The sequence below is a fragment of the Vicugna pacos genome, unplaced genomic scaffold (genome assembly GCF_048564905.1).
Source record: "Vicugna pacos unplaced genomic scaffold, VicPac4 scaffold_192, whole genome shotgun sequence".
NCBI lineage: Eukaryota > Metazoa > Chordata > Mammalia > Artiodactyla > Camelidae > Vicugna > Vicugna pacos.
In genome coordinates this window covers 3,246,061-3,270,988 of record NW_027328871.1, presented here as the reverse complement: position 1 = coordinate 3,270,988, position 24,928 = coordinate 3,246,061, and the positions used below count along the sequence as shown (strand labels likewise).

At 36.3% G+C, this 24,928-nt stretch overlaps 2 long non-coding RNA genes across 2 annotated transcripts; both read left to right on the top strand.

Moving 5' to 3' along the window:
- Window positions 1-4,868: 4,868 nt before the first annotated feature.
- Window positions 4,869-7,058, top strand: LOC140695266 (uncharacterized). Its single transcript, XR_012070962.1, has 3 exons — window positions 4,869-4,986; window positions 6,473-6,558; window positions 6,840-7,058. It is a non-coding gene; the product is annotated as an uncharacterized lncRNA (long non-coding RNA).
- A 29-nt stretch (window positions 7,059-7,087) lies between these two features.
- LOC140695265 (uncharacterized) lies at window positions 7,088-22,337 on the top strand. Its single transcript, XR_012070961.1, has 10 exons — window positions 7,088-7,146; window positions 8,441-8,506; window positions 9,306-9,369; window positions 10,737-10,804; window positions 12,765-12,896; window positions 14,257-14,364; window positions 16,264-16,374; window positions 16,756-16,817; window positions 19,043-19,127; window positions 22,067-22,337. It is a non-coding gene; the product is annotated as an uncharacterized lncRNA (long non-coding RNA).
- The last annotated feature ends 2,591 nt before the right edge of the window (window positions 22,338-24,928 follow it).

Genomic DNA, 24,928 nt, shown 5'->3' with positions numbered 1-24,928 from the left:
TGTATAACATGAGAGTTGTGGATTAAGTTTTATTTGGGGCAAACTGAGGACTATAATCTAGGAGACAGCACCTCAGATGGCTCTGAGGACCTTTTCTGAAGAGGCAGGGGGAAATTCAATATTATATATGTAATTTTAGTGAAGGGGATTACGTGCAATCAAACACACATTGAGTTCTTTTGCCAGTTATGAGGAGCAGACGTCACCATTAATGAATTTTGTGCTCTTCTAGATATAAGGAGATGCAAGAATTGGGGCTTATAAAATCTTCTCCTGAAAACATCTATCTGAAGCTCTATTTTGTCAGTTTTCCCACAGCACAAAGTGCTCCATTCCTGATCTCCACTGTGAACTTTTAGGGAGTGTTGGAGGTCAGCGGCTACAGTGGCTTGTGATTGGTTATAGTACCAAGCAGAAGTAGATGGCAAATGTTATAAACGATTATTCCCCTTAACATTTTTATTTGAATCATTTTTTGCTTACTTTTTTCTCCATTATAATTTTATATTATACTTAAAATATAAAGACTTATGATTGATAAAAATTCACTGTTAAATCTTTTATTTGTAAATATTAGAAAAGAAAGTTATTTTTGCTATCTCAACTTTTTTATAATTTTCTTTTAATTGTATCTGTGTTATTAACCATATAATAATCAATAATGCAAATTGATATAAAGTAACATGCATTTACAAAATCAAACAAGTTAGACGGAAGTATCATTTTAAGAATTACTTTTATTTATTGGCATTTATTTTGAAATATTTTCAAAATAGACGTGATCCTTATTTTGTCTACCTGTAGATTCAATACCCTTTAACATAGCATTTATATAATCATATCGTACTTCTTAAATTTTAAAAAATGTATCCTTTTCTTAGTATTTATATTTATTTTTTAGGATAAATATATAGTTACCATTCCTTCTGATTCTTTGAATGTCTTGGTATTACTTTGGCTTAACTACAAACATAACAACATTAGTGGTAACACAATTATAGAATTATAATATTTTTTCTTAAAGCTTTATAGCTATTTCCATAATATTTGGTGGCTAGTCAGTCTTTAATAGAAGAAGACAAGGCTATTCTTTGTTTTCTCTATAGAAGTAATTTTGTTTTTTGTTTTTTTTCTGGTCCACTTTTAAATTTAACATTTTGAAATAGATATAGATATATATCTATTTTGCATTATAATTAAGCTTTAAACATGGTATATTCTTTTACTTATCTTGATATGCCTATTTCCCTGCCCTGGGAACAAATCTGGATATCCAACAGTTTGGCACATTTTCTTGGTTGTTCTCTGATTGCTTAGAGTCAGGTCATACCCATGCTTTAGCTACTGCACTGGATGACTGAATTTCTAATGCTATTTCCGTCTTTTGAGCTGCAGTTTCATTAAATTTATGTATTATTTATTGTAGAAGCAAATAAAAGCTTATATTTGTAGGTAAATGGCATAAGTTTTAGTGGAATGTGGAGGTCACAATACAAATGTTTAGTTGATATAGATCTTTACTCTAAATAATGATGAAATTTTTTGATGTTAAGTTGCCTTCCTGCTTTCCTTCCCTCTTCTTTTCTTTCTTTTTGATTGGTATTTTTGGCTCTAAAATTTATTTTTTTGGCAAAATCTTATTTGAATTGATACAGAGATGAAGGATACATACACACACATAAATGTCTATATAAGCTCTGCTAAATAATCATAAAATCTGTTTCTCGAATCAATTCAAAATATTTTAAGAATGCTGCTTTCCTTGAATTAAACTTAATTCTTCTCACTTATTTATTAAGCAGCATTCCTTTGTCATGCACTGACTACAGCCTTGTTCTTCCACTAAGTAATTGTGTTTTATAAATTTGCAAGCAACCAGAGTGATTTCAGAATTTGTTAAAGATTTACAAAAAATTGACATGATCTTAACCGCATGCTGCTATTGCCAATATGCCCGTTAGAGTGATGATTTTACTAAAAGCAATGTCTAACTCCTTCACATTCCTACAATAATGGCCTTATTATTATACTACAAAAGATGACATCTTCAAATAAAAATGTCTAACTCTATAACAATATTCCATGAATTCACTTATTACACAATATTAACAAACTACTTAAAGAATGAATCAAAACCATATAAGATATTATTTCACATGTATTGGAAAAAATAATACGATGAAGTAAATTAAATCTAATAGTGTTAAAATATTCAAAGCCTTTCTAATGATAAAAACTTTAAATATAAAATATTCTACTTCAAAAATGCTTTCAGAGATGTTATAAATGGTGAGAGGATTATATATCATATATAGTTTTCTGTTTATGAATTTGATTATAGCAATGGAACAGTGTAGTATTAAATTTAAAAAAATGCATATCATTTGAAGATATAAATTAACCTCAAATTTGGGTTGTAAATAATTTTATATTTAGCTTTCAGTTTTCTTTATGCGTTTTCATATAATTTCAGGCAAATAATTATCATATACAAATGTACAGATCTGAGTTTTTATCTAATATGTCTCAATCTCAAGAGTTCTAAAACCCCTCCATTTCCTTCTTTCCTTCCTTCCTTTTTCCTTCCTTGGTATAAAAGTTAATTGTTGGCAATATTTTATCAGAACTTATAATGTGAATGAAGGATGAAAGATATATACATATATACACACACACATATAGTGATGATCCAACTTGGAATAAATATTTCCATATTTCTATGAAAAAATATGAATGAATTTAACTATAGTATGTAATTCCTTAACATTTTTCATAATATACAGTATATGTACTTACAACTTCATACAGTGAACTTAATTGTTGAATATCAACCTTCATGCATGGAAGAGTTTTTATGTTATTATAAAGTATACTTTAATAATTGTGATAAAGGAGAATTACATGGTGTTAAGGAATTATGTTAATGTAATGGGCTTTATGAATTCACAAATTAGCTGAGCAATGAGAGTGATTGGAATTAGATAGGCAAATCCCTTGAGGGGAGTAGGGGATTGATCTGTAAAAGATTATTTCTAAGAGTGAGAATAGCATGTGCATGCCCCTGTAGCATGAGGGAACATAGTTAAGTACGAGGATTGTCAGAAGTATATCTATGATAATGATCCTGAAGGTGAACAAGGAGTGATTTGAGGCTACTAACAAGGGTAAGGCCAAATATGTAACAGTCAACATATTATAGCAGGCTGTCCGGCGAGCCGGCCCTCCGCCCGCGCCGCGGGGTGGGCAAGCGCCCCGCAGGAGTCTCGGGCTCCCAGCCCACTGCCCGGCCTCCCTGCCACATGCTATGCGTCATCCGGGGACGCCCCTCGCCAAGACAGACCCTCAATCACAAGTCACCCGCCCTCCCCACCCTCCTCGCCGTGCCTTGCAACCCAGCCCCCGAACCGCCCTCCCGATCCCCGTGCAGTACCCCCCGTCCATCGCCGGGAAGAACGGCAGTAACTCCAGCAGCCGTGGCGGCTCTTTGAGCCCAAGGGGCGAGCGAGGCAGCCATTGGCGGAAGCCTCTGCCTCCGGCTGTGAATCCCGCGGACCGGCCTCGCCCCACCGGCCTAGTGTGGCAGGACGCAGGGACGCGGGGACTGTCTGAACGGCTCCAAGATGGCCGCGCGCTTGGGGTCCGCAACTGCTGGCGGCCCCGAACCCGTTCACTGCCACCGCTGCTGACCAGAGACGCCGGTCGGATCGGCGACTCCGGGGGCTGTCCCCGCGTGGCGGGAGGCCGCCATGGCGACCCTGGAAAAGATGGTGAAGGCCTTCGAGTCCCTCAAGTCCTTCCAGCAGCCGCCGCCGCCGCCTCAGCCCCCTCAGCCGGCACCGCAGCCGCCGCCGCCTCGGACCCCTCAGCCGGCACCGCAGCCGCCGAAACCCCAGCCCCCTCACCCGGCACCGCAGCCGCCACCGCTTCAGCCGGTACCGGCGCCGATGCCGCCTCAGCAGGCACGGCAGCCGACGCCGTCTCAGGCCCTTCAGCCGGCATCGCAGCCGCCGCCGCCCCCTCAGCCGGAACAGCCGCCTCAGCCGGTAACGCCGCCGATGCCGCCTCAGCAGGCACGGCCGCCGCCTCCGTCTCAGCCCCTTCAGCCGGCATCGCAGCCTCAACCGCCACCGCCGCCCTCCCAGCCCCCTCAGCCGGCACTGCAGCTGCCGCCGGCTCAGCCCCCTCAGCCGGTACCTCCACTGCTGCCGCCTCAGCCGCCTCAGCCGGCACCGCAGCCCCCGACCCCCCAGCCCCCTCAGCCGGCACCGCAGCCGCCGCCGCCTCGGCCCCTTCAGCCGGCACCGCCGCCCGCCCAGCCCCCTCAGCCGGCACCGCAGCCGCCGAACCCCCAGCCCCTTCACGCGGCACCGCAGCCGCCACGGCTTCAGCCGGTACCGGCGCCGATGCCGCCTCAGAAGGCAAGGCCGCCGACGCCGTCTCAGCCCCTTCAGCCGGCATCGCAGCCTCAACCGCCATCGCCGCCCTCCCAGCCCCCTCAGCCGGCACCGCAGCCGCCGCCGCCTCGGCCCCCTCAGCCGGAACAGCCGCCTCAGCCGGTACCGCCGCCGATGCCGCGTCAGCCCCTTCAGCCGGCACCGCAGCCTCTACCGCCACCGCCGCCCGTCCAGGCCCCTCAGCTGGCACCGCAGCCGCCGCCGCTTCAGCCGGTACCGCCGCCGATGCCGCCTCAGCCCCTTCAGCCGGCACCGCAGCCGCCGCCGCCTCGGCCCCTTCAGCCGGCACCGCAGCCTCTACCGCCACCGCCGCCCGTCCAGCCCCCTCAGCTGGCACCGCAGCCGCCGCCGCTTCAGCCGGTACCGCCGCCGATGCCGCCTCAGCCCCCTCAGCCCCCTCAGCCGGCACCGCCGCCTCGGCCCCCTCAGCCGGTACCTCCACTGCTGCCGCCTCAGCCCCTTCAGCCGGCACCGCCGCCTCAACCGCCACCGCCGCCCGCCCAGCTGTGGGTCAGGAGCCGCTGCACAGACGGTGAGTCCCTGCGGGCCCCTCCCCAGCCCTGCGCGGGTCTCCGTCCCTCCCTCGGCCTCCCACGAATGCCCCGATGCTGTCCGGGCCCCAGGCCTCTTCTTTCCCTGCTGCGAAACTCGGGAAGGAACGGGGCTGTGTTGTGATCCGAGGCCGCGCGTCCCGTTCGGCTTCCTCTGGGCCACTCCGCACCCCTCTCCTCCTCTGGGCCAGGTGTAACATTTTGTCTTCCCTTTTCAACTGACGGTTTAAAACAGTGTTTCAGATAACTGTCAAAACACTGTACATGCAAAATACTAGGTTAACTTAAGGGAAGGAGTAGGAGAGAAGGGGGAAAGGAGCGAAGTTCACCGGTCACTTCTGCGGGGTAGGGTTAAGTGGTCACAGTGGTGAACGCGTAACTGCTACATGGCCCAGTGCGCTTACCATCATAGTCGTTACCGTTACTAACCCCAGACAGTTCTGGTATTAAGGAGGCATGACCACAGAACATGTGCTCATTGAGCTTAATTTTACACAAACAGTAAGTTTTCCACGGAATCAAGACAGGCAGTAAACGCCAGCTGCAGAGGACAGCTTGTGCAGGGCTGGGAAAGAGCATGGCATGATCAGAACTTTAGTTTGACTGGCTTGAAATGTAGAGGGTAAGGGAAACTTCACACTGATGAATCAGAGAGGAGATAGCTGTTTTTTATTAAACTAAAATGGTTGAATGAGCCTTGTTGATTAATGATTTGCCTTAGCAATTTGAATTTGGATTCTGCAAGTATTTTATAAGTTCTGTAAGAAGCTTGTTTTAAAATTTCAGAACTCTTAAGGTATTAGAAGTTCAGTTTTATTTTATAAGAATTTTTAAAAAGTGTTTATTTAACTCAATTAGAACAGAGTTCCTTTAACATAGGAGACTTTATTATCTCATGTATTAATACCCTCTAGAGGTACACAATGAAAAATGTGATTTATAAACAGATACATACAGACACAAGGAAAACAGAGCATGTAGCTTCAGTAACAGTTTAAGAGAAAAGTCAGAAACAGAAATCTTCCCTGGTCAAAATACCAAAAAAAGCACCTGGGGCTTATATCCCTTAATTGATTTGAGCTCTAAATGGACAAATACACATTTTTTTTTAAAAAAATTGCTAAGAACAAGATTCTTTTTCATGTTGAGTAATAATTTTGGAGTTTAAATAAATGCCAACAATAGAGCTATGCGGGAGGAAAAATATAAAATACTGATTTTTTTATTTGATTTCACCGTAAGGTGCATTCTTAAATACATAGGAGACAACTGTCATGATTTGCACAACTCGCTTGCAAATAGTTCAACAGTATTAACAATGATTGAATTTAGGTGGTGGGCATATGGGAATTTATCATCTTATTAAACAGTTTTCTGTACTTCTGAGACTTATAATAAAACATTGGAAGGAACCTGTTAGTCATAATGCTCTATGTGAAGTAATTTGTTCCCTTTGTGAAATTCTAGGAAGGTTAAAATGCATGTTCATAACTTCAAGAAAGTCACAAGCATTTATGATGTAATCAGAACTACCTGAGGATCTGTGAAACTTGGTGAGTTGGTGAATTTTTTAAAATGTCTTAAAACATTTTGTTTTTACAAAGATTACAGGAGTAAGAGAAGGTAAATCTTAATCAACTCTTAATATTTTTTTCCTGGTTGATGTGATATAATTAAATGTGGGGAAAAAAAGGTAAATTCTAAAAGGAGACAGTACCTTGATGGTTTTCTATGGAGGAAACTCAAGCAGGAGGAAGTTTAATTTAAAAACATAAATTACTGCTCTTTATAATACATTCTAAGTTGTCATTCTTTTGAATGCCTTCCTTTCCAGACAGATGTGTTATTCTGGGAGATCATCAGGACTTCTGGGTATTTGGAGGTATTGACCTAACCAGTGGAACTGCTGATTTATAAGAAGTTGTCCAGAATTTTGGAAAACTGATTAGTAGAGGTAAATAATGTTTCCATGGCAAGTGATGACAGAAAGTGACTTCAGTGAATTTTCCTTTGTTTTTAGGCAGATGTACCTAACCATGTATGTTAACAATGATTTCAAGCTGGAGACTGAGAACAACTGCCATTTTTGCCAGCTGGGATGCAGAAAAATTTGGACTTCTGGGTTCCACAAATGGGCTGAGGTAACTAAGACAGTAAACATATCTTCTTGGTCAACATGTATCTCAGGGTAATCACAGATGTGTTCCATTACCTGATACTGTTTTAAATTGGATAAAAACAAGAAAATTTAAGAAATAGAGTTTGTTTTTGCTTTTACATCAGTTTGGCAAAACAGAACAACCTCTTAATTACTAAGCACAAACCAATTTTTTCATTATTTTTAAAATATTTTAGTTTCTATTTATATTGGTTTTGTGATAAGTAAGTAAAATCTGTAAGCTCAGAAAATAGTCAAACCTAGGAAACTACTTCTGACAAGTGAATTAGCCTATTGAAAATCTGATTTAGATCCTTGGCATTAATTTTCAAGTTTTTACAGTTTCCTTGGATTTCTTCTATCCAGGAAAACAACATGCTCTTTTTAGATGACTATACTCTGATTATAGTCTCTCCTTTATGGATTCAACACTAAATTGTAACCATAGGTATATTTTACCATTTACAAAAGTGCCTGGTTGGGAAGTGTAATACAATGATTTTGTAAATTGAATTACTCTAAAATTTCAAGGATTTATTTTTAATTCAATTATGATTAATTTTCATTTGTCACTGGCTCTTAATGCTTTATTTTAAAGTGTCTCTCATAGACCCCCTTCTTTCATCTTCTTCCCTTATGCTCTCTGTCCAGTAACTCTAAGTTCTTACATGTTCAAGGTAGGCTTGTGTATTTTTTTAAAGGCAGGCGCACCAAAAAGCACTTTCCTGTGACTATCCTCTGTTTTGTTCATTTATGAGTCCAAATTTTATAGAATTGATTTAAAGAATGTCATATCTTTCTTATTATTGTGAATGGTTTCTAAAATGCTTTCCTTCTGACTCATTTCTGCATACTTTAAAATAATAATATGAATCAAATAAGTATGAGAATAAAATCACATTTACTTGTATCACATTTGATTCCATTTATATGGCAAAGTCTTATTATTATGTTGTTGTTATGAACATGCATTTCATAATACACTTATTTAGATGAATCAGAGCTTATTCATTAAGGTCATTTACTTTTAGAAATATGTAATTTCTTGTGAACACATGTATATAGAAATACATGTGTCTTTTTATAATTTAAGCAGCTTAAAATACAGATAAAATAAATCCAAGATACAAGATAATATGCCTTGCATTAATTTAAATTCATGTGAGTTAAAAGACAATTTGAATATTGTTTCCCATTTTCTACTAGCTTCTTGATCATATTCAGCAGCACATTTACCTTTACATATAATTAAGGAATCTTTTTTATTTCTACTGTAGCTCTGTCATAATGGATACTCTGCCACAGAATCAGCTGTCATCTATCCCATGTGGTCAAGCACAGAGGTGAGAATTCTCATTTGTGGGATGACCACTCACAGCTTTAAATGTTTTTACTGTAACTGCTTTTATAAGGTAGCAAGCTAGAGAGAGAGAGAGAAACAGAGAGAAGAAAAGAGTTCTCTCTGCATATTCCCATGTTGTGTGATGGCATTAGTCTTCTTCTGCTGTATTTTTCTAGAATGTGTGTGCGTGTGTGCATGTATGTGTGAGAAATGTCTTGTCTTTGTCCTAATAGCCACTCTTCTCTCCCTCGAGTTTTTTTCTCTATCCTCCCCTCCTATATTTTTCTTTTTCATCAATATCTTCTCTTTCAAAAAATTCTTGATAAATCAAATTTCCAACTTCCTCACTTTTAATATGGTAAAGTTACTTGGATCCCCAACATCAAGGGATCTCATACTTTAATGTCTGTAAGGATTTCCAGAGACACCTTTTAAAAATACAGATTTCCAGGCCTTACTTTGAGCAGTCCTCTTCCAGTAGATCCAGGGTGAGGCTGAGCATCTCCGAGCCTTCCCCCTTCATATTATGGTGCAGGGGATCAGGGGCAGTTTTCCTCTGGGTCTCCCTGCTGTTGCTATGAACAGTGGCTACAGCATCACTAATATTTTTCTTTCTTGTTTTAATTGCATTAATATTATCAACCAGTTAATAGCATTTTCTTAAAATTATGGTCAAAAGCATAGGTGTTTGATTTATAATGGTATCTGCAAACCACTCTTTTACTGAATTAATTTGTTTTGCTTGTATTTCCAAAATTGTAAATGCTGTGAGTTAAGTGACTGCTTTGCTTCAACTACAGGAGAATGTGAAAACACTCCAGGAGAGAGAGGTTGCATATATCAATGCAGACTCATACACAGAAGGTAAATTTTATTTCAGATTGTCATTAAATAGTATACCAGTATTTAAGTCTATCAACTCCAACTCATAAACTAGGATTATCCTCTTTCTATGAGATGCCTCAATAATAACTCCATTTCTCCATTTTACCAGAGAGAACATTATTATGATTCAAATGAATCAATATGATTCATAACTAAGCTATTGATCCTAATTTCTTTAGTATATTTACCATTTGCCTATCTTGGATTACTACTTAAAACTTTAGTACTTTTGACATTCTTCCTGTGGAGCTATTTTTAAAAGTTGGGCTAAAATATTTCATACAGAAATAGTTCCTGTATGTATTGGAACAACTCTGAAATAAGCACCCACTACAAACTTCCTTTTGACCCTGACATGTGGCATGTGCATCTGTAGGCTTTCATCGTATTATGGTTATTTCTAGGTAAGTGTCACAGGACACATGTTAGTTACTGACATGCTCTAGTCTAAAGTCTTCATATTGAATTGAATAAATGAATAAAAACATGATTATGGCCTTACCACTTCCTTTGCCAAAGACCCCTAGGTACTGCTGCCGTAATGAGCAATGACCCTTACTTTTACTGCAGGAGCTGCAGCCTTAGCAGCAGAGTCCGCCTCTGCAGTCTCCTATCCTGAGTGTGTGCTGCAGCCTCTCTGGCTCCTGAAGAGTTATTTCCACCTTGTGTTTTAGTTTTAGCCAGACTGTCTGCCTGTCTATTTATCTCCCTACCTATCTGTCTATTCTAAAATTTTATTTATTTCTTTTTACTGAAGTACATTTGATTTGTAATATTAGTTTCAGGTGTACAGCAAAGTTACTCAGTTATATACATATACATATACATATACATATACATATACATATACATATACATATACATATACATATACATTGTTTTTAGATTCTTTTCCATTATAGGTTATTATAAGATACTGAATATAATTCCCTGTACTATACAGTAGGTCCTTGTTGGTTATCTGTTTCATATATAATAGTGTATATCTGTTAATCCTGAACTCCTAACATATCTCTTCCCTTCCCCCTTTCCCCTTGGGTAACCATAGTTTCTTTTCTATGTCATGAGTCTATTTCTGGTTTGTAAATAAGTTCATTTGTATCATTTTTTTGTTTGTTTACATTCCACATATAAGTGATAGAATGTGATATTTGCCTTTCTCTGTCTGACATACTTCACTGAATATGATAATCTGTAAGGTCCACCCTATTTTTAATTCTCCAGGAATGATGCCTTGAATTTGAAATCTGTTATATATTGTTTATAATTAGAAAATAAAGTTAGAATTAAATACAGGTTTGTAGTCCATTTGGAGGTATTAAAATTCTCTCTTATTTATTTTGCAGGCAATTATACTCTCAGAGTTGACTGTACACCCCTTCTTTTCCAGTTGGTATATAAACTGACAGAAGAGGTATGTAAATAGATCTGTTGTAATGATTTCTGATGAGTAGATAAATCAATAACTTTTGTTTTCTAAATTACTAATATTTAAACTGGTGACAGACATAGCTGATTTGTATAAACAAGAAATCAGAACGAGCTTTAATACACTACTTATGTGACATAACTATGAGAACAGTAGTGCTAGTCTCTGTTCTAATAATAGTTCCTAATAATTGTATACATTTGTTAAAATGTGCAGGGTCTATTGTTTCATGGGGCAGAGTCTCTTTGATATAACAGAAAGAATACTGAGCTGGGTTGGGGAAGCCTTGGCTGTGAAGATTGCCTTGGCTATTCATTCATTCATTCATTTATTCATTCAGGAAGTATTTATTGTGTGGTTACTATGTATCAGGTCCTATGAAAGGAACTCTAGCAGCAAAAGTGATAAAAGGACAAGTTTACTGAATCCAAATACTTTGTAATCTAGAGAGGCCACAGACCTGTAAATGAGGACTCATGCTTCACTTGAATATTGGATACTATATACAGTGGAGGACAGTTGCAGAAGAGAGAAGTTAAAATCCTAGGGTAGCTGGTGGGGTTGGAAAGCATTAGAAGGTGTTTAGAGAAGGATTAGTGGTTAGGCTGTAAAATGGAAGGATGTGAAAGTGGGGAGAATGTTTCTCCTCAGAGGACACAGGACCTAATAAAGATGTGGATGTGTGAAAGAACATTTCCTGACCTCTGGGTAATGCAATATAACCTCAATGTAAGGTGTTGGTGAAAAAGCTGGTAAGAAACGGGGCCTGACACATAGGCCTAAATGTTCATAAATCTGGTGATGGTGAAATTAAAGAATCTTTAACAAGGTTGTACATTATCATTTTTATTCATTAGAAAAATTACTCTGTATCAGTGCAGTGAATACGTTAAGCTGTAGTAAGTCTAAAAGCAAAATGGAAATAATTCCACATACTTATTTAGTACACAGGAATTTATAAATACTAGTTATTGATGTAAAAAGTACTCTGAAAATGCTACTGCACTCTGAATCTCTAAAAATTATGTGATCTACTCATTGAGTATATGTGTGCTTCATTTAAATAACCCCCATTATAGAATTTAACTGTAGAAATGTTTCTTTCAAGTAGGTATCACTTAGATGACAGTGGGAAGTAGATGTCACATCTCTGTGGTCCTGTTTCCCAATCGCCCTTCATCTTGCCCTGTCCTTTTCACTGTTAGTGTCTTTAACATCTCATCCTCCCAAGTGAGCATCCTCCCATGCCCATCACAACGCCCACCATACTGGGAAGCTTAGGTCCTTGATCCTTTTATTGAAATGTCCCATAAAAACATCTAAAAGCACGCTGAAAAGACAGCCCTTGTTGGGGAATCCTTCTCATGAGATACATTTACTCTCTGTCCTACAGAGGAGGCTCCTGCCTTTATAGGAGGGGTAGTAAGAATTTTAGGGCCAAGAAGGAGAAGCTTAGGTCTATCCCCTTTGTACATTTATTTAATAAGTATTAAATGTGTAAGTGGTTACCATAGTGACAGGATAAATCAAACATAGTTTCTGCTATTAGTGTGTTACCTGTGTAGCCAGGAGAGACTATGATCAAGAATTTTCAAATCCAAGATAGAGATTAAAATCACCAAAGGGTATACAGATAAAAGTGTGGGAAGCAAAAAATAAGTATCTTAGTTTATTATTTTACATGTTGGAATTAAACAGCCTGCTTAATGGGAAATTGCAAATTTTTTCCCATTCTAAAGCCTCTTTTACATTAATTTGAATTTAATTTTCATGCCACTTTAGATACAATATATTTGACTTTCAGAGTTTTTGTTTTAGGTAGTTTTTTAACAGTTTAACTGGGAAATTAAAATGTGTATTTAGAAGTTACATTATCAGGATGAACTAATTAATTGTCCAGAAGAGAAGAGTGAGATTTTATAATCTTGTTTGATTTGATTGTCAGTGGAAGAATCAGACATCATTCATCTGGAGAAATGCTATTGGTTGCTGAGGGCTCAATCCTGAACTGGATGATTTGATTTAGAGACATTTGGCCCATTGGCTTCACCACCAATTCGTCCATCTCTGAGTGAAGGTGGGAATCCTTCTATTTTCTACAAATGTTCTTTGCTAAACACCTGAGCCTTGTTCCACCTTTGGAGCCTTGTGTAAGTCGGTTTACCTTTCTGCACTTGAATATTCTCATATATAAAATCAGTTTGACCAAGACAATCATTATGAAAGTGTGCTCCAGTGTGGTGCCTCAGCATCTGGTGCAGGGTCAGGGTGGTGGACACTGAATAGGCAAAGCTCTAGCTTCCACACATGACCCCACCTCTTCCTCAGCTGAGGAGTGTCTATTGTATTTCTTTTATATAGAAGAAGGTTCCACTGCTGTATACTTCCCCCACCCTTAAAAAATTAAGAAACCACTAGACCATCTCTAAGGTCCCCACTTAGCTCTAAACTTTTCACTACTATATATATATATATATATTTTAAATGAGGTTTACAAGGAGCAGTTGTGGGTGATAATCACAAAAACTGTATTTGAAATCTGAAAGCTTGGGTTCTTCTTCTGATTCAGACCTTTTTAAAAAAAATTTCTTACTTTTAGCAAGTCATTTAACTACTTCTTAGCTTCAATTTTCTGCTCTTTGAGGGCACAGAATTAGATTCTTGAAATAGACAGTCTGTATTCTTCAGGTTTCTAGTGTGTTTTAGAAATATTTATTTGTTAGGGGAGCTAGAACAGACAGGGTTTCCACTTCAGTAGTGCAGTTATGTTTTTACCTTTTTATAATTAGAGATTGAGAAATCATTTCATTTGAAAATAAAATGATTCCATTTATTTTTTAGGAAAAGTTTAAAAACCACAGGATTAGATTATAAATTGCCCTTTATTTCTGAAATTTAATATATTTAGTTATACAGATTAAGTGGTACAATGAAGACTGCAGTACAGAATTTCTGTCTCTTATAATATAGTGTGTTAGTTTTCTTTGCTTCATGAAGGAGCTGTATGAATCTCATTAATAACAACACAGTATATCTTTGATAGAGTTCAACTTTTCTTCTTCTTTTTTCCTTTTTCTTCTGAGTCTTTCCAAATTAGGATAATTGTGGTCTCTGACATTTTTCCAGTTAAATTTTTAAAATACATTTTTATTTTTTACATTCTACAATCACTTTTGACTTTTGGAATTAATATAAGATAGAGACAGGTATGCAGACAAAACCAAACACTAAATGATAGTATTTTCTTCTAGGAAGTTAAATGTTGGTTATAATTATGCCAGGGGGTGGGGGAAAAACTTCCTAAGACAGTGGAAACTACTGATAACTTTTAAAAACTAAATCAGTTTATGCGAGTCATGCCTCCTTTCATAGGCATGTCATTATTAACAGAAAGTTTGTTGGCTGTGATTTATTCTGTCTGTGTTCCTATTTTACAGGTTTATTTAATGCTTTTGGTGAAAATCATGACAGCCACATAGATTTTAAGGAGATATCCTGTGGGCTATCAGCTTGTTGCAGAGGACCTCTGGCTGAAAGACAGAAATGTAAGTGTGTTAAACATCACAAAATTTGGAAGCTATACAGAGAAAAAAATTAGCATCCATTCATGTAAAAAATCATCTGATTAAGGCTTGAATTTTCATCCCTTTTGCAAATAGCAATCTCTTGCTAAGGTTTTACTGAAGTCAGTGTAAAGGTTCAATCATCTATTCTTTTTTACTGTGGAGTAATTTAAGATCTTTGTTATTAATAATGGTTGATTTTCCAGATAAATGTACAATTCATGATAAATGAACTACATCAGTCATGATGTGTTTGAAAATGTTAAGCATATAGAAAATATTTTCTGGTAGTCTATATAGAAAATTTGTCTTGCTTAACTTGAATTTCAACTTATTTTCTATCACTGTGTATATTGATATTTTATTAGCAAAATTAAATTTATGATAAAACAATTTTATTAAATACTAAATTTATCTTTTAAACCTATCTAAAATATTATGGCATAATTTATAAGCATATTACATTCCTAAATCTTAACCATATTTGTTTAGGAAAATGCAGCAGTTTACATTTAATTGGAACCTAATTCTTACATATTCACTAGGGTCATTATCTCTGCATCTTTCTAAAATACAGCTTCACAAATACTGCATATTTTGGGTATGATACTTAATAGTTCAATATTCTTTAGTAATGTTGTACTGTGATGCACTCAGTTAACTTAATAGCATAATTATTACATGGGTGTGTGAAGTAGATAATTATTTAATCTTAAAAATTTAGATTTCTTTTATCTTCCCTGATAGTATACCATTACTCTAACCTGGCTTTGTGATAGATTATTTGTTCACATTAAAGTTCTGGTATTAAAGAGGCTGAAGTCTTTGTTTCTCAATTGAGGTTGTTGTCTTAAATTTTTTTTTAATTTATTTTTTTGCCAGTGGACTAGTGGAAGTTAACCAAATAGACTAACTAGCAATTTTGCTGATATTGATGTTAATTAGCAAAGTGCTGATATTTTGGATTTTTAGCTTGTTGTATATAAACTTCATTGAAGAATTGAAATTGTTCTTAGGCAAAAATATTGGGTGCACATTAATTACATTGGAGAGGCAAAATCTTTATAAAGTCATCTCTCATTATCTGCTGAGGATTGGTTCTGAGACCCCCTCAGATACCAAGTCCATGGATGCTCATGTCCTTATGTAAAATGGCATAGTATTTGCATATAATCTATGCACATCCTCTTGTATACTTTAAATCATCTCTAGATTACTTTTAGTACCTAATACAATGTAATTATTTGTAAATACAATGTAAATGATATGTGAATAGTTGTCAGTGCATAGCAAATTCAAGTTTTGCTTTTGAGAACTTTCTGGGAAAATTTATATATATATATATATATATATATATATATATATATATATATATATACATACATACATATATACTTTTGATCTATTGTTTATACCTGTGAATGCAGAACCAATGGATACAGGGAGCTGACTGTACCAGCTTTTTGTTGATTCTTAATGTAGATGGAATATTTTCAGCATTGTAAGAATCAACTCTGAAGTGATCAGTTATAAATATTAGAAATTAATTTAAAAGCTTGAATTACCTTCTCAAAATCTGTGAGATATTGTATAGTAACTTGGCCCTTCTTTTTCAGTTTGCAAGAAATTTAACTTTAGATTTAGATGAAGGATAGAGTTCTCTAAGCTGGCTAATTATATAAGGAGAGAGACTTGTGAAGTGTACAGGAATTCCTACAAGTTCAAAGGACTTTAATGACACAATCTCCTCCAAATAAGAACTTAATCCAGAATGTAGTTGTTTGAGGAACTAAGTAATTTCACTACGGCAGGTTGTAATAAAATGTATTATACTTCAGAATATAAAAGTAATTTTCCTCCATAAGAGTTTCTTTTCTTTAGTTTGCTTCAAGGTATTTGATGTTGATGGTGATGGAGTTCTCTGTAGGGTTGAACTGAGAGACACGTGGTTGCACAGAGGTCTGGAAGGACAACTGCACCGATGATACCCTGGTAAAGTCTGATTGTATACATCTTCTTGCATGTAAACTTCCAACAGGAACATAGAGTGAAGAATTTTTTAAAAGAGGTTGAGAAAAAGATTTCTTACTACTTCTAGGTTCTATATTATGCTACTCAAAATATTCATAGCCAAAGATGCAAAATTGGGAAGAGAATTTACCTTAGAAAATTTAATAAACTGAATGTATTATGTAAAAAAAAAATGAAACCACTGGAAATTGTCATAAATTTTTAAGGTAAACAAGCAATCTATTTCTGGAATTAAAAAAAAAACAAAACTTGACCGAAAAAATATTTTATACTTCAGCTACTGTCTAATAAAAATGATACCTTCTCTTTCCTAACTACTGATTTGGGTTTCTGGTTTTAAAGGAATTACTTGTGGATCTATCCAACATTGTAGAGACACATAGAATGCACATGACACCACAAAGGTGAGTCTAGCAGAGACTAATTTATTCTTTTCTAAAAATACATTATATTCTGAATTGGTATACATACGTTACATATACATACTTGAATCTCTTCTGCATCATCCCTGCTAAATGCTTATTTGGACCTGTGGTTACAATAACTCCAAGTTGTCCCTAAGGAAAGCCCATTCGACCTTTAAACAACTCCATTAAGTGTTATTTACATAAAAACATTATATTTTATAAGCAAGGCATTTTGTAAAAATTAAGTAGAGACAGCCCTTGCCATCTGTAGTTTATAATCTTTACTTCTCCCAGTTTAATACATTATGGTAAGACAAAACTTATATTGAGCAAAAGAAGCCACAATAAAAGAACACATTGTACAATTTAATTTATATGAAGTTCTAGAACAGAGACAGAACTAATGTTAATAAGTGTTACAATAGTGATTTTGGAGATGGGTGAGTTAACCGAGAAGGAGCATAGGATATCTGGGATGATGGAAATTATTTTTCATCTCAATCTGGGTGGTGTATATAGTTTTTAAATTTTTTTTTTCAATAATATTGGTGAGGGTCTGTCCTAAGTTCTTTAATAGCAGCCAGAATAAGTGTATAATAGCAGAAACAAGCATGTACTTTACAAAGAATAAAGCCTTGAATTTTTTTAGTTTCAAAACATTTATTAAAGATATTATAATAGGTTTGCCTTAATGTCTATGTATCCCTGTGAAACTGAAGATAATCCATATATGTGAGACACATATGAGTTAATTTGACCCTTTCTATTCAAATGTTGACATGTACCAAGTTGCAAATGGTAGGATTAGACCATAGTGGCCTTACACAGGCTTAGAAAAATAAGTAACATTTTTTTCAATCACAAATCCAGAAGAAATCATCATAGTCTTATTAACTGACACTCAATAGAAATAAATAATAGAAATGAATTTTTCAGGGCTTGATCTTTGTTTGGCAATTCAGATAACCGTCTTCATTTACTTTTCTGCCCAAAACTAAGGTAGCCATTTCTATTTGGTATATATGAAAACAGAAACACAGGAAAGTTTCTATTAGGAAATACCTTATGTAGAGATACAATTTCCATCGCCTTTCTTCTGGGTGTTTGATAAGTATGGAGGTTATCATTGCTGTCTATTTTTATATAAGACCGAGTTTCTTCTTATGGCTGTACTTTTGAACATTAAAAAAAAAGATCATTTAGCTGCTCCATCTCCGTGTAACCATAATAATGAAATGGTAAAAATTTAGAATAGATTTTGGACCTTTCAACCAAACCTATTACCCATATTCACTGGTGACTAGACGGTGACAATATTACCCATTATTTTGTACCATTACATTGGTGTTAATATACTTCAATGGAAGTTGCATCATGAAAGCCATTAATTACCATCACAGTGCTTTAAAATCTTTTCTTGTAATAAATGGTAATATATATTGAATGAATACATGAATATCATTAATAGTAAATATTATTAAATATCTTTAAATAATAAATCATTAGATAATAAAAATATAATTAAGTAATAAACGCTAAGAACATTATTATTCATCTAGGATTGTTAAGGTGATTGTTCAAAACATGAAGTAAGAAGCATTTGGTTATATTTTTGCCTGCCAAGAAATATTGTCTACTGTATATAAATGTAATTTTTGGTACACTTTGACACCAAAAAAAAAAAAATACTGCTTTACTCAACTTGTGAAAGTAATGTTACATTTTATTTTGAGGAAATGTTAATATAGATACTCATTTATTATATATATTTAGTTCTTTTAAATCTCTTAAGAAGTCTAATAATATTGCCAGATGTTTTAAAGATCTTAGAAAATTGTTAGGGTCAAAGGGCATAATCCAAAGAGTTTGGAAAAATGCTTTCAAAGTTAGTAAATAGTCCTTTTTCTCTACCCAGAACCTTTTGTGGGTTCTGTTAGTAAACTTCACCTTGAACCAGAAGATACTGTGAGTTATTTCCCAGGTCTTACTGGAGGAAGATTTTTGGTGATAAATTGCCCACGTTATGAGTGACTACTTCAGAGTTTGGTTACTTTTGAACTTATTCTTGCTGGCCTACTTTCGGATGAATACACAGCATCTACATTAAATCATTAGTTTTCTTTCAGACAAATGACCATTGCAAGTTTAATAAAACAAATTTAATTCAAATAATATAAGAAAATGAAGATTTAAGATATTCTTAAATATTGTTTCTCTTTCAGAATGGCCATCTTAACTCTAGAAGAATATCAGATCTGGAGTGTGAAAAATGTTCTTGCCAATGAGTTTTTGAATCTACTTTTCCAGGTATGTTTAAGGTAAATGACAGAGACCGAGGGCAGTGGTACCAGTAGTTCTACATCTTTTCCATTATGTAGTAGTTAGACAACTAGACTACAAAACCATATATTGTCAAAAGAACTGCATTAACCTGTACACCACCAGCAGATGGTAAGTTAGAGCGTGCGTGCTTCTTAGAGTCACAATGTGCATGATAGGAAAGTAGAGTATAGCTGATAATGTTTATCTTAATAACTCATGATAGAGCAGATTGTAGACACATAGAAAAGCATTTAAAATGTAAAAGCCATTATAATTTGCTATTTTTCTTTACTTTTTTTTTAAGACCCTCCCTAACAAGTAAGGCAGTGTAGACAGAGACATAGATCATAAGTTGGCAGCTGTAAATTTTTCACAAAGTATACCATCTTTCCAGTTAGGAGGTTATTTTAGATGCAGAGCTGTTTCTTAATTTTCTTTCTTTCTTTCTTTTTTTTCTTTTTTGTAATTTAATTCTTTAGAAGGTCCAATAAAGATTGAAGGAGAAAGGAGGAAAGAAAAGCTGTCAGGGGTGAATATGAAATCATAAAACTTGCCAGATTTTAAGTATTTTTCCAGTTAAAGTAGTTCTCTTTGCTCCAATTTAAAGAAACAACTTATAGTTTCCCATTTTTCATAATTCTTCAAAAATATATGTTGATTTAATAGTATTTTACAGGGGGGAGGGGTGTGAGTAGGGACAGACTGGAAGTTCAAGATTTGTAAATACTGACAGGTATATATAGAATAGATAAACAAGCTTATACTGTATAGCACAGGGAAATATATTCAAGAATTTGTAGTAGCTCATGGTGAAAAAATATGAAAACAAATATACGTATATTCATAAAGGACTGAAAAATTGTGCTGTACACCAGAAATTGACACAACATTGTAAATGGACTATAACTCAGTTAAAAAATAAAAGATATAACTGTTAGAACACTATAAAAAAAAGTAGTATTTTAGATTTTTTTTATTTTATTCTCCTTTTCTTATAAAAGCACCCCTATGAAGATCAATAAGGCTTGATATCTTCATATCTATCATGATCCTCCATTGTGAATACAGAGTAACCTGCCTGTGGCACAGCTATGTTAGAATAAATGAAAATTGAACTCTTCCTGACAGCTAATATCTAATGTATATTTAAAGCATATGAAATCTGATAAGCCTGTGATGCCCATTTAAATCAATCAGTTGCTCCACTGTCAGTTATCTGCCAGGATCTAAGTTGATATGTCTTTATAAAATATAAATACATATAAAAATAATATAAACCTACTATAAACAGAAATGACTTGGTTAGTAATATGAAAATTGAGCAGCTATTTTTATCTCATTTAAAATGATGCCCTCAATTACTTTAAGTTATCATTAATTATATAGATATTTTGACCACTGAAGTTTGTGTCTGAGTCATGTTGCAGCTCTTACATAGCAAAGCATTTTGAACTTTTATATTGCCTTTCCTATTTTCTCATGCTTATCAGGGACTTGCATAGGCACTATTTTTTCTATGACTCTATAAACAGATGTATGCCTGAAATTTTCTTTTGTGTCTCAGGGTTTCTAGCATTATATTACTGACAGATTTTTTATTGGTTAGCAATCTAATTTTTTTCTTGGTATATATAGTCCTTTCAGTCCTTTCAAATATATATATATATATATATATATATATATATATATATATATGTAGTCAGTTTTCAATTTTGTGTCAATTTCTGGTGTGCAGCACAATGCTTCAGTCATACATGAACATACATATATTCATTTTCATACTCTATTTCACCATAAGTTACTACAAAACATTATTGGATATAGTTCCCTGTGCTATACAGTATGAACTTGTTTATAAATTGGGAGTTTGAGATTTCCAGGTACTAAATATTAACATTACATTTTATGATGCTCACTTTATCCCATATTCAGACATGCTTTTAAAACTTTATTTTCACTTAATATATAAGCAAGCAGGCTTACTCTAAATTGTTTTATTTTCTGTCTTTTTCTAAAATAGAATTAGCTAATAAATTCAGTGATAAAAGCTTGAATTATACTTTTATTTTATTTGCCAAGATCCCACTCCTGGCTGACCATTTTGGGTATTTAAGTATAAAGTAAGTAAATGTCAGTAGAATTAGGAAACCATTCCTGTGGTAATATTATTTTCAGTCCTTTCAAATAAACTCAGTGCCCAATATTTTGCAAAGGAAGCATTCTAAACATGACCAGGATCTTCTATCTTATACGTTTGTCAGAAAGTATCAAATGTTAAACAGTTTGATAAACAGAATAGTGCACCACACTGACCCCTACCTATATCCATGTTCTAATCCTGAAATCTGTGAATATGTTATTTTACATGGCAAAGGGTATTTTGCAGATGTATCAGGTTAAGGACTCTGAGACAGGGAGATTAGCCTGGATTATCTACATGGGCCTAGTCTAACAACAGGAGTCCTTAAAAATTGAAAATCTTTCCCAGATGTGGTCAGAAAGATATGACTTTGGAAGAAGGATTAGAAAGCTGTAAAGCTGTTAGCTTTGAAGATAGAGGAAGGGTCATGGGTAAAGAAATGTGGGTGAACACTAGAAGCCGGAAAAGACAAGGAAATATATTCTTCCTTTGACTTACAGAAGGGCATACAGCCCTGCTGACATCTTGATTTTTAGCCAAGTGATACCTGTTCCTGACTTGACCTACAGAATCATAAAATAATAAGTTTGTGTTGCTTTAAGCTGCAAAATTTGTGATAATTTGTAACAGCAGTGATAAAAATAAGTATAGGGGAGGTAATCCAAATTTATGGATTGGAGGGTTCAACATTTTAAAGATGTCAGTTCCCCTTCAACTGATTCAAAGATTTATATGTGCACATCAAAATCCCCAAAACTTAATTGTTGTTACTGTTTCTTTGTAGAACTTGACAAGCTGATTCTAAATACATAGAGAAGCTTGAAGAGCCAACAATAGCCAAGCTGATATTAAAGAACAATGTTAAAGAACTTATTATAAAACAATATTAAGTCTATGTGATAACTACCTAAAGTTAGACATATAGACCAATGGAACAGTATTGAATTAAACCCTGTACCATACATGAACAGTAATTTTAGATAGATTATAAATCTAATAAATTTGAAACAAAAAGCAAAGCATCTGGGGGAGGGTAAAGCTCAGGTGGAATGTGTGCTTAGCATGCATAAGGTCTTGGGTTCAACTCCCAGTACCTCCATTAAAATAAATAACCTAATCCTCCACCAAAATAAAGCATCTAGAAAATAGCGTAGGAGATATTTTAATGACTTTGAAGCGGCAAAGAGTTCTTAAACAGGACACAGCACTAAACATAAAAGAAGAGTTTTAAGTTGGACTTCAGTAAAATTAAGAATTATTTTTATCAAGAGATACCATTAAGAAAGTGAAAAGCCACATGGTGCGAAAATATATTTGCTATATCTATATCCACCAAAAGACTTGTATCTAGGGCATATAGAGAACAAAAACCAGTGGAGAAAAAGGCAAAACCTCAATATTAAAATGTGCAAAAAAATTGAACAGGTGCTTCACACACAAAAAGAAAAATCCAAATAAGCTATGAAAAGTGGCTGAGCTCTTTAGTAATAATAAAAATACGTACTAAAACCACACTTGGAACACCATTAGACATCCACTAGAATAGTTAGTTGTTAAGTGATATGAAGCATTGGTGAGGGTAACATGCAATGGGGACTCTTACACATGGCCAGTGGGAATATAAATTCTTACAAATAATTTGAAAGTAGGCTTTTTGAATGAAAGTTATATATGTATATGTGTGTGTGTGTATATATGTACACACACACACATATACATACATACAAACACACACTCCCTGTGTACCCTTCAGAAGCTTCTACATCAGAGCACAAAAGGACATCCAGAAAATTCTCATAATCACTATTTGTTATAGCCCCAAATAGAAAATGACCCAAACACCTGTCAACAATAAATACATAACCATAAGTGGTGGCACATGCATACAAGTTGTATACTTTAAAGCAATAAAAATAAATATACTAGTTTACAGAAAACACTAGTGGATGAATCTTACATAATGTTGAGTGGAATGTACGGGACTAAAAATTTCAAAAGCAAAAAAACCAATCCATGGTGGCTGAATTTAGGATGGTGAATCCATCAAAGGGGTGCCATAGTATCTGGGAAGAAACCCAAAGTGGAACAGCAATGTTCTGTTTCTTGACTGGATGAAGGTTACATAGATGTGTTTACTTTGTGAAAAATCACTGAGCTGTATACTTAAGATATGTTCACATGTAAGCATGTATATTATATTTGCATTTTTTTAAAAAAATGTTTGCTTGCAAAAAAAGATATCCAAAGCCTAAGTATTTATCAGTAGGAGAATGGATAAAACAAATGATAGTATATTCAAACAATGGAATACAATTCAACAATAAAAAAGAATCAACTACTGATACAAGGATGAACCTCAAAAGCCTAATTTATACATTTCATTGTCAGGTAAATTTTAACTCAGAAGGTAAACAAAACTATAAGCAGGCATGTGCCCTAGGGGGAGGGGTGCTGAAGCCTTTGTCTCCTCAGACCTGTGCCATTACTGGCACATCTCGCAAGAAGAGAGGCAGGGCTCAGCCACAGCTACCATCTCCTCCTGTGCATATTGCCAGGGCGGGGGCAGGGCTGAGACCTGAATCTGCACGTGGGGGCCCCACAACCTTTTAGGCAGGACTGAGACTTGTTTATAGCCTGAGGCAGAGAGGATTTTTCTACCCTGACACCTCAGAGAACTTGTGCCGCCAAGGGAAACAAGGAGCTCAGATTTGGCACAGAGCGTAGGCGGGGCTGTTCCGTGGTCTTCCCTGAGCCCACCTACAGACCGCCTACCCGAGGCAGAGCAGGCAGCTGCACAGAGCAGCGGAGCGACCAGCACCAGGAGAGGGCAGGTGGGCAGCCACCCACCTTCCTGGCAGGAACACAGCACCTGACCACAGTGCTGGGACAGGGTGTGATCTGCCCACCTGCCTCCCCCTAAGCACAGCATCTGACTGTGGCATCAGGAGGGGGAGTGACCTGCCCACCCACTGGATAAGAGTTCAGCTCCTGACCTAGTGTTAGGAGGGGGCACAATCTGCTGGCCAACAGCCACTGAGAGCAGCACAGATGAGGGTGCCAACAGAAGGCCTATGAAACAGCAAGCTGAGTTCATGAAGCAGGGCAAAGACACAAAGACCTCTCGATAAAATCATTAAGGGCACACCATCTCCAGGATAAGTAGGTAACTGCTACTCCTTAAGCCACGGTGCCAGAGAGATATGAGCAATGTGAAGAAGCAGAGAAACCACTCCCAATGAAAAGATCAAGAGAAATCCCCTGAAAGCATGAACAAAGAAATAGACATTGATGGTCTATTAAATCAAGATTTCAAAAAAGAGTGATCAAAGTACTGAAGGAACTAAAAGAAATAGTGTTTAGGTATATAAAATGTATCAAAAATGAAATAGAAACTATAAAGAAGAACTAGGTAGGATTAGTAAACTCATTGGCTGAGATGAGAGCTGACCTAAAGGCTGTGCAAAGCAGACAAGAAAATACAGAAGAATAAATAAGTGACCTAGAAGACAGGACAACAGAAAGCACCCAATCAGAACAGCTGAGAGAAAAACAAATGAAAAACAAAACAATATACGGGACCTATGGGGTAATATAAACTGTGCCAATGTATGCATAATAGGATTTCCAGAAGGGGAAAAAGAACAAA